Genomic DNA, 14,053 nt, shown 5'->3' with positions numbered 1-14,053 from the left:
CAGTTCTGTCTACACATTAGAATCACTTGAGGAGTTTTGGTCCCTCTTGTGTAGGGCCTGGGCATCCACATTTTATAAAAAAGCATTTCCCCAACCCTCCCCCACCCCCACTAGATTCTAATATGTAAACGGGATTGACAGTTACTACCTTTGTGTATCTTTTCAACAAGAAATTGACCAGGGAATAGATAAACATAAATCAATAAGTTGTTTCTGATCTTAACACTCGTCTATTTTAAGCTAATTAAGCACTAATTTTAGTTAATAACAAACTGCTATTTTCCACTCAATTAAACTGAATGTGTTTTAATGATGAGAAGGTACTCAAACTAATTTATTGATGAAAAGCTGTATGCCTCACAGCAGTATGAAAAACTACTCAGTAAAGCCAGAAGGTAAACAGTGGGAAACAAGCGTTCATGTTGCCTGGTACTAGATCACTTTGCCCAGCGGTAAAGAGGCAACTGGCTGCAAATGAACTCATTGGGTGAAGCAGAAGCCTGAGAACCATGCTTGGGGACCTGTCAGGGAAAGCATTGTATGAAATGACTCTCTCTTGACCTCCTTCCTTTGACTGCTTTGCTCTTGGCAAATCTTACATGCACAGAACCACTGAATGGCATGCAATGATTCTAGCCCAAAGTTTGTCAACTTGAAGTTCACAGGCTGTACTTGGCTGACAAGTATGCTTTGTTTATTTTGGACACTATTGACTGTCTTTTAAGATATTTTAGGACTTCCCTGGCGACCCAATGGTTAAGACTCCATGCTTCCAATGCAGGCTATATGGGGTTCAATCCCTAATCAGGGGACTAAGATCCCATATGTCATATGGCACAGCCAAAAAATACATAGATAGATAGATTACCAACTTCTCTTGAAAATGTTGAAGGTCTGGCAACATTGGGTTTATATTCTTGCATGGCCACATTGCCTAGAGCTGAGTGGTTATTTTATTCCTGTTTGCTATGATCCGCACTATTGGTTATTGATTCCCTGACACTAGTTGAATTTCATTTGAGTGTTATCAATGTGTGTTGTATTGTGCTAAATCAATCCCTGGTTTAAGAGAATGTTGTTGGTTGCCTGCTCAGCATCCACTTCCCCTCTCTCACCTTAATAGAACACAACCAGGATTTTATTCATATGATTATTTATATCCATTTAGACCCCTTCATTCCATATGTCTTGAAGGAAGCTGACTTCACTTCCCTTTTCAATGACTGTCTTAATTCAAATAGTAAGTCCCATTCCCAAACCCAAAGTTCTGCTCTTAACAGTAGAGAGTTTAATCGGGCTGAATTGCTTGGAATAATAGGACTGAAGCAGTTTACTAATCTTCTGAATTTCTTGTGAGGCCTGAAACTGTTGGAGCCTTCTTGTTACCCTGCTTGATAATGAAGTCAACACAGAGATGGGCAGAACTAAAAAAATCTCAGGGATGTTGCTCCAACTGAGTAAATATTAAAAGATCCAATTAGCTTTATTGAATCATGAATTGGGCAGCATCCTATTTAGCAAGTAAAGGGGAGCTCCAAAAGGCTATAGAAAGGGAGAGATTTTTAAAGGTAAGATCAGGAAGTCAAAGACAAAGATTGTTTCAAACTTAGGTAGCCTATCCATAGTGGATGAGGGGATCTATGTGCCAGGTTACTTCATCTTCCTTTCATGGATGGGAAGGTTTACCTCATTGGTGCTGACCAGAAAATTTCACACTGACCAGTTAGGATTACCTTCTTGGAGAGGATTGTGACTGCCATAAGGTCAGGTATTAAGTCTTCCTTTTAGCACAAGTGACTCCATTTTGTGCCTCTCATTCTTTTTTTTTTAACAGGGAAATGATGCCAGGTCAACTCAGGACACCCCTATTCCACCCACACTTTAGAGCGCTAGAGAAGATATTGAGAAGACAGCAGACCTTTATAGAACCTTTTAATTCTCACCATGTAGATAACCAGATTCTCCAGCTGCTGGTGAGATCTATCTTTCCCAAGAGCTCCAGTCATCTGACACCTTCCCAATAGCCTGTTCTGATTCAAAGAGGTAGCTTCACCCTAGAGAAAATAGAATAGATGAAAGGGAGGATGGCCAAGACCTCTTTCATTGACCACGTTTCCAGTTTCTGATCAGCTACCACATGTTCACAAGCTACCAGCCCACAATTGTAATCAAGAGAAAAAAAGAATAACCCAGGAAAAATAAGTTTGGCCCTCACTACTAAATGGCAGAACGTCTGCTGAGCTGTAAGAATATTTTGGGGGGAGAAAGCTTTCTTGGTGGTTCACGTGGTAAAGAATCTGCCTGCAATGCAGGAGACTAGGGTTCGATCCCTGGGTCAGGAACGTCCCCTGGAGAAGGGAATGGCTACCCACTCCAGTATTCTTGCCTGGAGAATCCCATGGACAGAGGAGCCTGGCAGGCTACAGTCCATAGGGTCACAAAGAATCAGACATGACTGAAGCCAACTTAGCGTGCACAAGGACATTTACTATTTTATACCTTTGAAAGTTCTTGTATTTGATCGCTTCTACCAACATTATAATTTAAGTAATAATCCTTTTTAAAAAGGAGCAGAGTCATAAAGATTTCAAGTGATTTTTTCCAAGTTACTTAATGGCTATTTCTCCAAGGACCCGTCTTCAGACTTGTTGCCAGTCTTGGTTAAATATATGGTTCTGCCACCAGGTGGCAGCAGGCAACGTGCTTTTCACCTCCAGTTCTTCGAAAGCTTTGCTGGAAGAGTACAATATTAACTCTTTGGCCAGGTCTTATCTCTTAAAAACCTGAACAACTAAGTAGCGGAGGCTTAATGTTTTCATAGAGGATAAAATTAAGATATTTTGGATTTTTGTTTACCACCTTGTCTGTGTTTGCTGCAGATGTTCTTCTGTAAGATATTTGTATCTCCATGCATTCCAGTATTCCATGTACTCTGAATTGGGTTATTTGTGTGCTAAACATGATTCTAGAAGTCCCTTATTTATCCTATTTTTAAACAAGTTGTATTCTATCCAGCATGACATCACTTGTTAAACAGAAACATAGATTCTGTGGCATCTGCTTTATACTTGGTGAACTCTTAGAATCTTTGGGGGAAAGCTCTGTAAAAATGCAAGTTCTTACTTTTTAGATTGTGCCCTGCATCTGAGCATGTTTGAGGACCACTGCTCCAAGTGATGATATCCAGTTCTGCCTGAGAGAGTTCTTCAGAAGCCAGCCCTATCTTGTCCTCTCCCTCCCCTACCTTATCGTCATTCACCATGGCCGCAGCCATCTCCTTCTCCACACCCTGCCTCCTCCTCTCCAGATCAGCTGGCCCACTATGCCACACTAGGCCTAGCCCTCTTTGTGAATTCTGGGGACCGTGATCGTGGCTCAATCCAGGGAGGCAGAGTCAGGCCTCTCATCCTCAAGAGAGTGAGGATAGGGAGTCCCAGCAGGGTCTGTGGAAGCATAAGAGCTGATATGTGGTCACAGGTTGTCAGAAAAGCTCCACTTCTTCTAAAAAGTTGTGTTCTATGTTACAGTCAGAAAAATTGTCTTTTTATATCGTGTGACATTCTATGGTTAGATTATGAATAGTTTTATCATTTTGATTTCATTATACATTGGTCATTGCTATGACTCCCTCATTAGAGGATGAGAATTTGGGAAGTTGGAAGCACTCCTAGGTAGCTTCACTTCTCACTCGGTAGGTCCACTATTTCCTATTCCTATTTCCTATTAGTATTCCTATTACAGTATTCCTGTTACTACTAGGTACCTAGCAATCCACCTGACCTTCGAGGAGAAAGAACAGCATGACTGAAATGCTTGCGTTAGGCATCGGGGTGAGGGTGTGAAACATAATTACACAGGTAAGATTTGGAATTTTCATTTCCAGTAGCACAGTGTTTGTCAAACTAGGTGAATATGAATGTAAATTTTCATGGTCTAAAGGGCAAGGGGGATAGGAGACACAGCCCAGGAACTGTCAAGGTTGGGTGCCTATTAGAGACCCCTCCCCATAAAGGTAAACTAGATATAATTCTTCTAACATCCAGGGGACTGAAAGAAAATTGTCTGTCTCAGCCTCCGTATAAAGATTTGTTGCTGATTGATCTGGAATTCCAGAAGATACTTAGAGTTTCCAAGAATCAGAGAGGTGAAGAAAGGATACATAAAGGGCACAGGCAAAGCCAACTAGGAATAAGAAATTGCTTCTTCTTGAAGTCCTCAGGAAATAGAATCTGAGATGGAGATTTGTGTGCAACAGGTTTAATACCTAAGGGAAGTGAAGGAAGCAGGATGAGGGAGAAAAAGTTGGACTGTGTTGCTGTCACTCCAAAGTCCTCCACTAATATGATGGGTAGCTCTAGAACTGGGAAAGCCTTTCAGAGTTGCCCTGAATTGAGTCAAGGAGGCCAGGCTTTTCTTCCCCTGCATCAGTCAGTCTTTGGATATGGATATTGGGGAAGAGGGCAGGAGCTTGAGCCAGATTTGGCTTCCTTCAGCCAAGTGCAGTCTCTGGAGGAGAACTCAGCTCACTGCTGTCAAGGTCCAGCACTGCCAGCAGCTGGGGAAAATGAGTTCTTCGGTTCCAGTAGGGGAGGGGGAAACGTTGGCAGCACACCACAGTATCCATTGGTTGAGCAAAGGGTAAGGGTAATCAGTGCTGGAGGACCTAGAGCTATGAGACTTGAAAAAATATCACTTTAGAGTCTCACTAAGGACGTAGCAACCACTCCAGTATTCTTGCCTGGATAATCCCATGGACAGAGGAACCTCATGGGCTATAGTCCATAGGGTCGCAAAGAGTCAGACACGACTGAAGCAACTTAGCAAGAGACACAGGTCTGGGGCTCCCACTTGACTTCTGCAAAAGAAAGGGAGGAGTCTTGCTGAAAAGTGGTCCTACTCGTAGCAGGTAGACACTCCCTTAACCCCTTTGATGATGGTTTGTAAGGAAATTATTTTACACTGAAATTATGGTTCTTTTTATTCCTATAGAGAGAAAAATGGAAGAGCCCATTTCCCAACACTTTAATAACCCAGTGTTATGGACTAAATTCTGCCCCAAATCTCAAACTCACATGTGTTCCCCAGTGTGATAGTATTTGGAAATGGGATCTATAGCAGGAGCAGGGAATCAGAGCCATCTGTAAATTTAACAGACAAAATCCAATTGAGAATTCGATATAGTACATTGTATTTATAGACTAATTTAGAAGGAAATGACTACTTTCTAGTATTTAGTCTTCTCAACCAGGTACATATCTCTTCACTTTTCTCAAGTCTTATTTTATGTTTCAGTAAAATTTCATGTTTTTCTTCTTGTATCTCTTTCTTATTACTTACTAAGTTTATATCTGGATAGTCCATAGGTTTTGTTGGTATTAAGAATAAGACTTTTTAAATTATATTTTCCAACTGTTTATAAGTGCTATGTAGGACAAGCTGTATGTATATAAATATATATTGCTTTTGACTTAGTATTATAAAACTCTCTTGATCTATTGGATTCCTTCTTTTGGGTGGAGAAAAATCATATCTGCAAATAAGAGCTGTCTTGGGGAGTTGGTGGCCTAGTGGTTAGGATTCCATGCTTTCATTACTGTGGCCTGGGTTCGATCCCTGGTCAGGGAATTGAGATCCCACAAGCCATGCAGCCAAAAATAGCAATAGTTGTCTTTTTCCCTTTTCAGTATGTGTACCCCTTTTGTCCCTTTTCTTATGTCATTATGTTTTGAAGAGAGTGATGACACTGAAGATTCCCTTTCTCGTGTATTTTTTTCTCACCACAGGTATTATCCCACTATGTATATTTTCAGTCCATGCCATCAACGTTGTATACTGTCTTTCAGAAGGTGACAGCTGAGCTTGCTTGTGTTATATGGCCCTCACTTATTAATCACCATCTGGGTCACCTATCTAAATTGTATCTGTCTGTTAAGGCCCAATTCAAATCTCTATTCCTTTGATTAAGACTTTCCAGTTCATGTCCCAGGCTCTTGCTGCTGAAACCCACCAATTCTGACAATGAAGGTAGTGTTAAAACTTGAAATGGAATGCAAGAAGGAGACAGCCGCTAAGGAGCACTGGATGCAAGAAGGAGACAGCCGCTAGGAGCGCTGGTTGCAAGAAGGAGACAGCCGCTAGGAGCGCTGGTTGCAAGAAGGAGACAGCCGCTAAGGAGCGCTGGTTGCTTAACATAAAGCTATCTCCTCAGGTGGTGTACAGGTGAGGTCACCTTACTTCCTATTCTGGGGCAAACACAAAGCTGATTAGAGTTTTAGGATCCCTACAGGTCATCAGGACTAAAGAAAGCACTCATTATCCAGACTTGTGTGTAATATTCTAGCCAGAATGCTCTTTTGTTGATTATTTCAATAAGATGATAATTTTCATTCTCTGGTTATTAATTTTTCTTCTTGTAGCTGGTGTGTGCATCCATAGATAATCAGAAAGCTACTTTGTGAACCTGGAATGAAAAAAGGCAGGATTGGATGTATTATTTTATGGTACTTATCAAGAATGACTGGCTAAATAATGGTTCAGCTTCACAATGGAAAATGTATCTAAATTTATAGTGCTAACATGAAGCACCATGAGAGTATGACTAGTTTACTCTCATTTTCATGAAAAAAATGAGCCATATTTATAACTGAAATGTGCTAAAAGAGTAGAGCTTAAATGTTCTTACTCCCCCCCAATTTTTTTTTTATAATGCAATAATCATTATCCCAGCCCAGGGTATTGTGCTTGTTTATTCAGTTCAACCCCTCTGAGCATAAATATGGGACAGTTAGGTTTCCAAGCACAACCCCCCACCTCCACCTTTGGAATTTATAGGAGTCCCAGGAGAATCCATTTGGACAGAAGTCAGGCATCTTCTCCATTGAGCAGTCAAGAATTAAGAGACAGATCATTGAAGTCCAAAGAATCTATATCATGCAGTATTTACATTGCAGGTAGGGTCTTCATTTCAGCAAAACAGCATCAAATGTCACATCAGATATTGTTCAGGTGAAGCTTATTTGACTTTATATTGAGTTTGTAAGTATGTTTTGGTTTTATAGCTGTATAAACATTAGGCATTTATACCAAGGTTATATTGATATATTTTTATCAAACATTATAATAAAAGTAATTTATATAAGGACTAGGTGGTCCATGAAAAGTGTATTTTCCTTTAGACAGGTGTCTGTACATTACTTCAGTTTGAAAAATTCTATTTTTTATTTAATTGTATATGTACTGTCTTGTTCAGGATTATTACTTATTTCTAGTCTTTTTTATTCTCTTTTAAATTTTTCTGAGATCAATAAAGGAGAATTGATATCAATATAACTGGTGTAGGATATCAATTTAAATATTCATTGACTAACAGACTACATATATTAATCACATTAGTTACATTCATTTGGATACATTCAGTTATGAATTTCTGGAGCTTGAAGATTGTAGCCAAACTTAGTTAAAAGAAGTTCTCATAGTAGTAGTGTATGGCCAGGAACTTGTGAATGTTTGGAATCTTGCCTTATTGATAAATAAATTCCTTCTCCACCTCAGGAAGAATAAGGCGGACAATACTGACCACTCAGTTACAGTTACTACAAAGTTGTGAAGTCAGCTGAGACTACCTCCACCATCCCAGCTCTTGTAGAGTCTCTAAAGCTGGATTCCTGCTCCTATTACCTCTGTGATATTTGTGCACTCAGCCAACTCTCTTCTCTCTCCTCCTCAGAACCTCAGGAAGCACTCTGACTTACACATACACATACTAACTATTGTGAACTTAAGCTGATGTGTTAACCTCTTACAAGCAACTCATTCACATTTGCAGTTTGCTTGATCTTTACTGCAGAATAATGGTTATTATTTCCTGTTGAAGATGTTCATAAAGCAAGAGGCACATGATCTTATTTGGAGAAGATGAAGAGAGTTCAGATGACATCCCTTCCCTGTTCTTCCTCCCAAGCATAGTTCTGGTAGGTAACACTTACCTTTCAGTAATAGATTAAGTCATTATGTCTTACTTACTGAACTAAAATCTCTGTGAACCAAAAAAAAAAAAAGACCAAGGGTGTCACTCATGATCCAATTATACAAAGGGTTAAGTCACAGTCCACTGTAATTGCCCAACAACAGTGCACCCTGAGAGGAATCAAGATGCAAAGACAGGATGGAGCACTCTCTTATTTTGAAATGGGTCCCTAGATATCTCAGAAAAAATATCAAAGGTCGCAGGTTCTTGCATCTACCCATACATAAAAAAGCACTAAATTCATTAACTTCAGATATCTGTTCTTTCTGATTAACAGTAATCTATTATGAAGATATGTGCTTGACATCATGTATTTCCTAGCCCCAAAATTCATATATTTACTGGCTCCTTCCCTATCTCCTTGGAGCTGTTCCTCAGAGCTGTCTGAGAGGCTGCTTCCCAGGCTGTGGTCCTCAGTAAGTTCCCTGAGTAAAACGGAAATTCACAACTTTTATGTTGTATGTTTTTCTTTCAGTGGACAGTTTTGGTGACCATGAAGGGACTCAGAGCTGATTTCTCTTCTTCAGCTGAGTTCTATGAGGATCCAAAGCCTTGGTACCAGCAAGGGCCCCTTGTGCTGATCCACCTCCACCCGGAGTCCAGACAACTGGGTATGTCTCTCCTGGGTCTCAGACATCTCATCTTGGTTGATAAATTCTTTGCTGTAAGGAGTGGCGTTTCCTTGAACTTTAGGCAGTTCAGGAAAGAGGTACCCTGAATTCTTAGTTGAAAGATACTGGGAAGACTTGAATTCTCCATTGAAAGACACGGAGTAAATTGACCAATTAAAAGACACTGGGAAGGTTTGGACTGGGTGGTCAGCTAAGGGGATGGCATAGCATTTTCCCTTAAATTGGCTACTTTAACAGAGTTTGTCGAACTAAAAGTGAAGATACCATATAAGAGCTTCAAGTTCTGAAAAGAAGTGATAAAAAGCTCCTCCAAAATTCTCCATTGAAAGACACGGAGTAAATTGACCAATTAAAAGACACTGGGAAGGTTTGGACTGGGTGGTCAGCTAAGGGGATGGCATAGCATTTTCCTTTAAATTGGCTACTTTAACAGAGTTTGTCGAACTAAAAGTGAAGATACCATATAAGAGCTTCAAGTTCTGAAAAGAAGTGATAAAAAGCTCCTCCAAATTGGTTGCAGCTTTCTGAGGGAGCTGAGAAACTTGTAGGAATGGTATCGTCTTCACGCTATGCTGCAGTGCATAGGGAAGCCCACTCACTAATTAAAAACTCACTTATCCAGAGACACGCACGCACCTCAGGATTGGCCATCCAGAGCTCTCTATGCCTGCAGCAGCTTTAGACTGCCAGAGGGGAAACTGAGACAGACAAGAGCTGAAATGACCCTAGGCTCATACCTAGGGAAGTTAAGCTTAAACCTGTGCAACCACATGGTTTTCAATAGTAGTGTTATCCTACCAAACCAGCTGGAAAGGCTCCCTCCCACAAAATCTAATTCATAAAGAGCTTTATTTAATTGGCTTAAAAATAAGTGCTTTTCAATTAAATATTTCTGAATGTGATAGAAACTAAGGCAAATTTTTTTAAGAACATGTGCTCTGGGATTAATCTTTAGTGAATAAAAATGAGTTTGTTGATTTAATGAAATAGGCTTGGGACTTCCTTGGCAGTCCAGTGGTTAAGACTCTTGAGCTCCCAATGCAGGGGATGTGGGTTCGATGCCTGGTTGGAGAACTAAGATCCTGCATGCTGCACAGTGCAGCAAAAGATTTTTAAAAAAAGGAAGAAGAAGTAAAGAAATTTTTAAAAATGAAATAAGTCTCTCTTTAGAGTTGACAGCCTTAAATATAAAAGTCCTATTGTACCTAGGTTTACTAAAAGTCAAATTTATGTTTTCTCTCTTACAAAATTTTTCAGCAAGAAAAGTAACTTGGTATAATGATGTTTTCATAAGTAAATTAAATGCAAGTCGGGTAAGAGTTTTTTGTGGGCTTCCCTGGTGGCTCAGCGGTATAGAATTCGCCTGCCAAGCAGGAGACACAGGTTCAATCTGAGTCAGGAAGATCCCCTGGAGAAGGAAATGGCAACCCACTCCAGTATTCTTGTATGGGTGCATGCTTTAAGAAATTATGCCCATCAACAGATGATTGGCTTAAGAAGATGTGGTATATATGTACAATGGAATTTTACTTAACCATAAAAAAATGAAATATTGCCATTTGCAGCAACGTGGATGGACCTAGAGAATATTACACTTAGTGAAGTGAGACAAAGGCAAATATACGATATCACTTATATGTGGACTCTAAAAAATAATACAAATGAATATATATAAAGTAGAAATGTAGTCTCATAGGCAGCAAACTACCATTACCAAAGAGGAAGGAGGGGTGGAATAATTATTAATAGGAGTATAGGATTAATGGATACTACACATAAAATATATAAGCAACAAGAATTTGCATAGCATAGAGAATTATATTAAATATCTTGTAATAACCTAAATGGAAAATAGTTATATATTTATATAATATGTAATCGATAATGGAAAATAATGATATACATATATACAGATAAACTGAATCACTTTGCCATATACCTAAAATGAACATGAAACTGAATCAGCTCTACTTCAATTTAAAAAGAGAATAGAACTTTGATATGATCCAACTATTCCACTTCTGAGTATTTATCTAGAGAATAAAAAACACTAATTCAAAAAGATATACTCATCCCATGTTCATCACAGTATTATATATGATAGCCTAGATATGGAAATAACTTACATGCCCATTAAATGAATGAATAAAGAAGATGTGGTATATCAGTGAGACGCCAAGTTTGCAGCAAAGCAAGGAGATGGGAGAACAGGTCTCAAAATCTGCTCTAAGAAGGCAAGGAGCTCAGGTGTTTATGGGATAAAGAAAAAAGAATCAGGGCTGTTGAAGCTTGGAGAGTGGGGAAAGGTAATTGGAAAAGATGTGATAATCATCGATCTACTCAGGTGTAACTAAGCTACAGGCCTCTGCAAGTTCAAAAGGTTACAAGTGCAGATGCCCATGCATGCCCAGTTCAAGGGTGATAGTCCTATCTAGTCCTAACCAGCGTAGCACAGACGAGACACCCCTGATTCTTGGCTCAGCTCAACCTAGATGCCACTGACTCCAAGTTCCTGGAAAGCAACTCGGGCAAATATCTTTTTTTTTTTTAATAATATTTATTTATTTCTGTCTCTGATCTTTGTTGAAGTATGCGGGATCTTTTAGTTGCAGCATATGAGATCTAGTTCCCTAACTAGGGATAGAACCCAGGCCTCCAGCATTGGGAGGATGGAGGCTTAACCACCAGACCACCAGTCAAGTCCCTTGGGCTTCTTGTTTAGGTTACATGCTGCTTAGAGGACATGGAAGTCTTAAAAACTTGATGAGAGAAGGCAGGTGAAATATATTTTACCCACAGTTTCAAAGGAAGCCTGATGTAGAGTAATTACTCCATTTCTGTGAAATATCCAGAATAGGCATATACATAGAAACCTCACTAACAATTGCCAGGGACCAAGTGAGAAATGGGAAATGACTGCTAATGGATACACAGTTTCTTATTTGGTTGATAGAACTAGTGGTGATGATGGTAACAACTTTGTTAAAATACTATAAACCACTGAAATATACTGGGGCTTCCCAGGTGGCACTAGTGGTAAAGAATCCGTCTGCCAATACAGGAGACGCAAGAGATGTGGGCTCAATCCCTAGGTTGGTAAGATCCCCTGAAGAAGGAAATGGCAACCCACTCCAGTATTCTTGCCTGGGAAATCCCATGGACAGAGGAGCCTGGTGGGCTACAGTCCGTTGGGTAGCAAAGGGTCCAACATGACTATGCACACACACACTGAGAGGTACGCTTTAAAAGACTGGATTTTATGACATTAATTCTCTCTGAAAAATACAGCATTCATGAGGAAAAAAAAGATGTGGTATATATATAAACAATGGAATGCTACTCGGCTATACAAAAAAAGATGAGATCCTGCCATATACTACAACATGGATGGACCTTGAGGAGATTATGCTAAGTGAAATAAGTCAGAGAAAGACACATACTGTATGATTTCACTCATATGTGGAATATAAAAGTAAAATGAAACCAAAGCAAACACATAGCTAATGAGACCAAAGTACTGGTCACCAGAGGGGAGGGGTATTGGGAAAGGGTGAAATGGTAAAAGGGACCAAACAACTGTATGATGATAGGTGGAAACTTTTTGTGGTAGGTACCACTGTAACGTATACAAAAGATGAAACATAATATTGTACACATAAAACTTATACAATGTTATAAAGCAGTGTTTCTTCAAATTTTAAAAATCTTTCTGAGGTCTTTAAAAAAAATTATATTTTATGGTGTATCTATATAAATAGTTTCTCCAAATCTTTTTAGTAATTTAAAACTAGAGTTTTTCTAAAGTAAGCTAAATGATGGAAGTTTATTGAATATCTGGATCATTTCCAAATAAGATACAATAATGAAACATTAATTGTTGAACATGTCTAAATTTACCTACTTTCATCCTCTTTTAAGATTAAAAAAACAAAGATGTTTGGGTTTATTGAACATGTATACCACATATAGGAGAGAAATAATGCTATGAGAAAATCTGTGTTTCTGGAGGTTGTAGAATATGTTCATAAGTTTGCAAATCTGTAGATGCTAGCATGACAGTTCACAATTGCTTGCTTCTTGGTTTTCTCTAGAGGTTAGAGGTTGTAAGGTTGAGAATTCTGATTAATACATATAACTGGAACTACTAAAATTAATAAGGAAAGCATCATCATATGCAAGGGGAAAAAAAAAAGTAAAAGGATTGTAATGTATTTTGTTAAGGGAAAAGAAAGTAGTTTTGTCCTAAGAGAGGTTTAAAAAAAATAGAGAGAATGGGAAATCTTGGGACAAAAGTCTGAAGGTAGAAACAGGAAGTTATAGGTTTGTTGAAAAGAATCTTGAAGAAGAGTTTTGTATGTGATTAGACCTGGCGAACATTGTAATAAATTTAATTGAGTGAATGTTTTAATATTAAAAGTAAGCTGGTACAAAACTAGAATTTGGTTTTCTCTCTGTTAAGTGAACAAAGCTTTCTTGGAATATTAATCTGCTTTTGAAAATAGATTGCAAAGTTTCTCTACCTTTTAAGTGCCCTGTTATAACTTTCTGTAGTTTACTTTTGATATCTTTTATTGTCATTTTGATTAAATGATTAACTGAGTATCGTTTCACAGTGGCTGTAATCCTATTTGACCAAGTGTTTTAAAACCTTTTGTTATCTTTGACAAACCTCCCCAAATCAAATTCTAAATGAAGTCCTTTTGATCTCTAGCTAACTTTGGGGTGTTTCAGAGGGCCCCTGAAACATCTCAAAGAGCGAGATTAAATTAATGAGGCTTATTTGATATGTCAAATAAGTAATAATAAACTTTACTAGGTTATACTGTATGGACAAATATTATTAATATAAACATTCTAGAAGCTAAATGAAATTCATAAAATTCAGATATGTCCTAGTATGTTGTTAGTCATAATTCTGGTTATTATCTTAAAATTTTGTATGTCACACAAAAATAAAATTTTCCCCTTCAGTTGCATTGTAGTAATATCTTTAACCATGCCACTTAAAGTCTTTTGTCATTTATAGACAGTTGTTCTTTTACTCTGAAGCCTTTACAAAAATGAAGCTCTTCAACAAGGTTAATAGAAGACTTTTTGACAAGTGCAGATTTCTGATAACTTTCAGATAATACCACTGAACCGGGTAAGACATTCTAAAACTCTGAAGGAAAAACTTTATGACTTCATAAACTGTTAACAGAAATAATGATCAACAAGAGTTAGTTACACAGGGCTGAACAGTCATTTATATGACTTTCTGTCTGAAATGTTACTGTCTTTTAATCTTCCTTTTCCAGATATAAAGAAAATTTCCCCCTTAAGCAGTTTGGTAAATTATACCTTTGTAAGCAGAATTGAAACACTTATCTTTTTCTCTCTACCTTATCCCTCCAGA

The 14,053-nt window shown here is 38.4% G+C and overlaps 1 protein-coding gene across 26 annotated transcripts in view; it reads left to right on the top strand.

Annotated features, from left to right (window-relative positions):
* PGAP4 (post-GPI attachment to proteins GalNAc transferase 4) overlaps nucleotides 1-14,053 on the top strand; it is a 73,583-nt gene that overhangs the window by 1,661 nt on the left and 57,869 nt on the right. For 7 of the 26 annotated variants that reach the window (XR_014077802.1, XR_014077773.1, XR_014077801.1 and 4 more), the window contains exons 2-5: nucleotides 5,987-6,219; nucleotides 7,874-7,970; nucleotides 8,502-8,637; nucleotides 13,685-13,801. The gene's annotated coding sequence lies outside the window, so the exon portion shown is untranslated. Of the gene's footprint in view, nucleotides 1-363; nucleotides 684-1,834; nucleotides 2,890-3,130; nucleotides 3,858-4,751; nucleotides 6,220-6,831; nucleotides 6,951-7,846; nucleotides 7,971-8,501; nucleotides 8,638-13,684; nucleotides 13,802-14,053 lie in introns of those variants that run through there. The other 19 variants (XM_081573367.1, XM_081573270.1, XM_081573410.1 and 16 more) reach the window with 17 other exon arrangements.

The sequence above is a fragment of the Giraffa tippelskirchi genome, chromosome 1 (assembly GCF_054371585.1).
Source record: "Giraffa tippelskirchi isolate mGirTip1 chromosome 1, T2T-mGirTip1v1.2.pri, whole genome shotgun sequence".
Lineage (NCBI taxonomy): Eukaryota > Metazoa > Chordata > Mammalia > Artiodactyla > Giraffidae > Giraffa > Giraffa tippelskirchi.
Note: the sequence above shows the minus strand (reverse complement) of the source record. Positions and strands in the feature narration are given on the sequence as shown.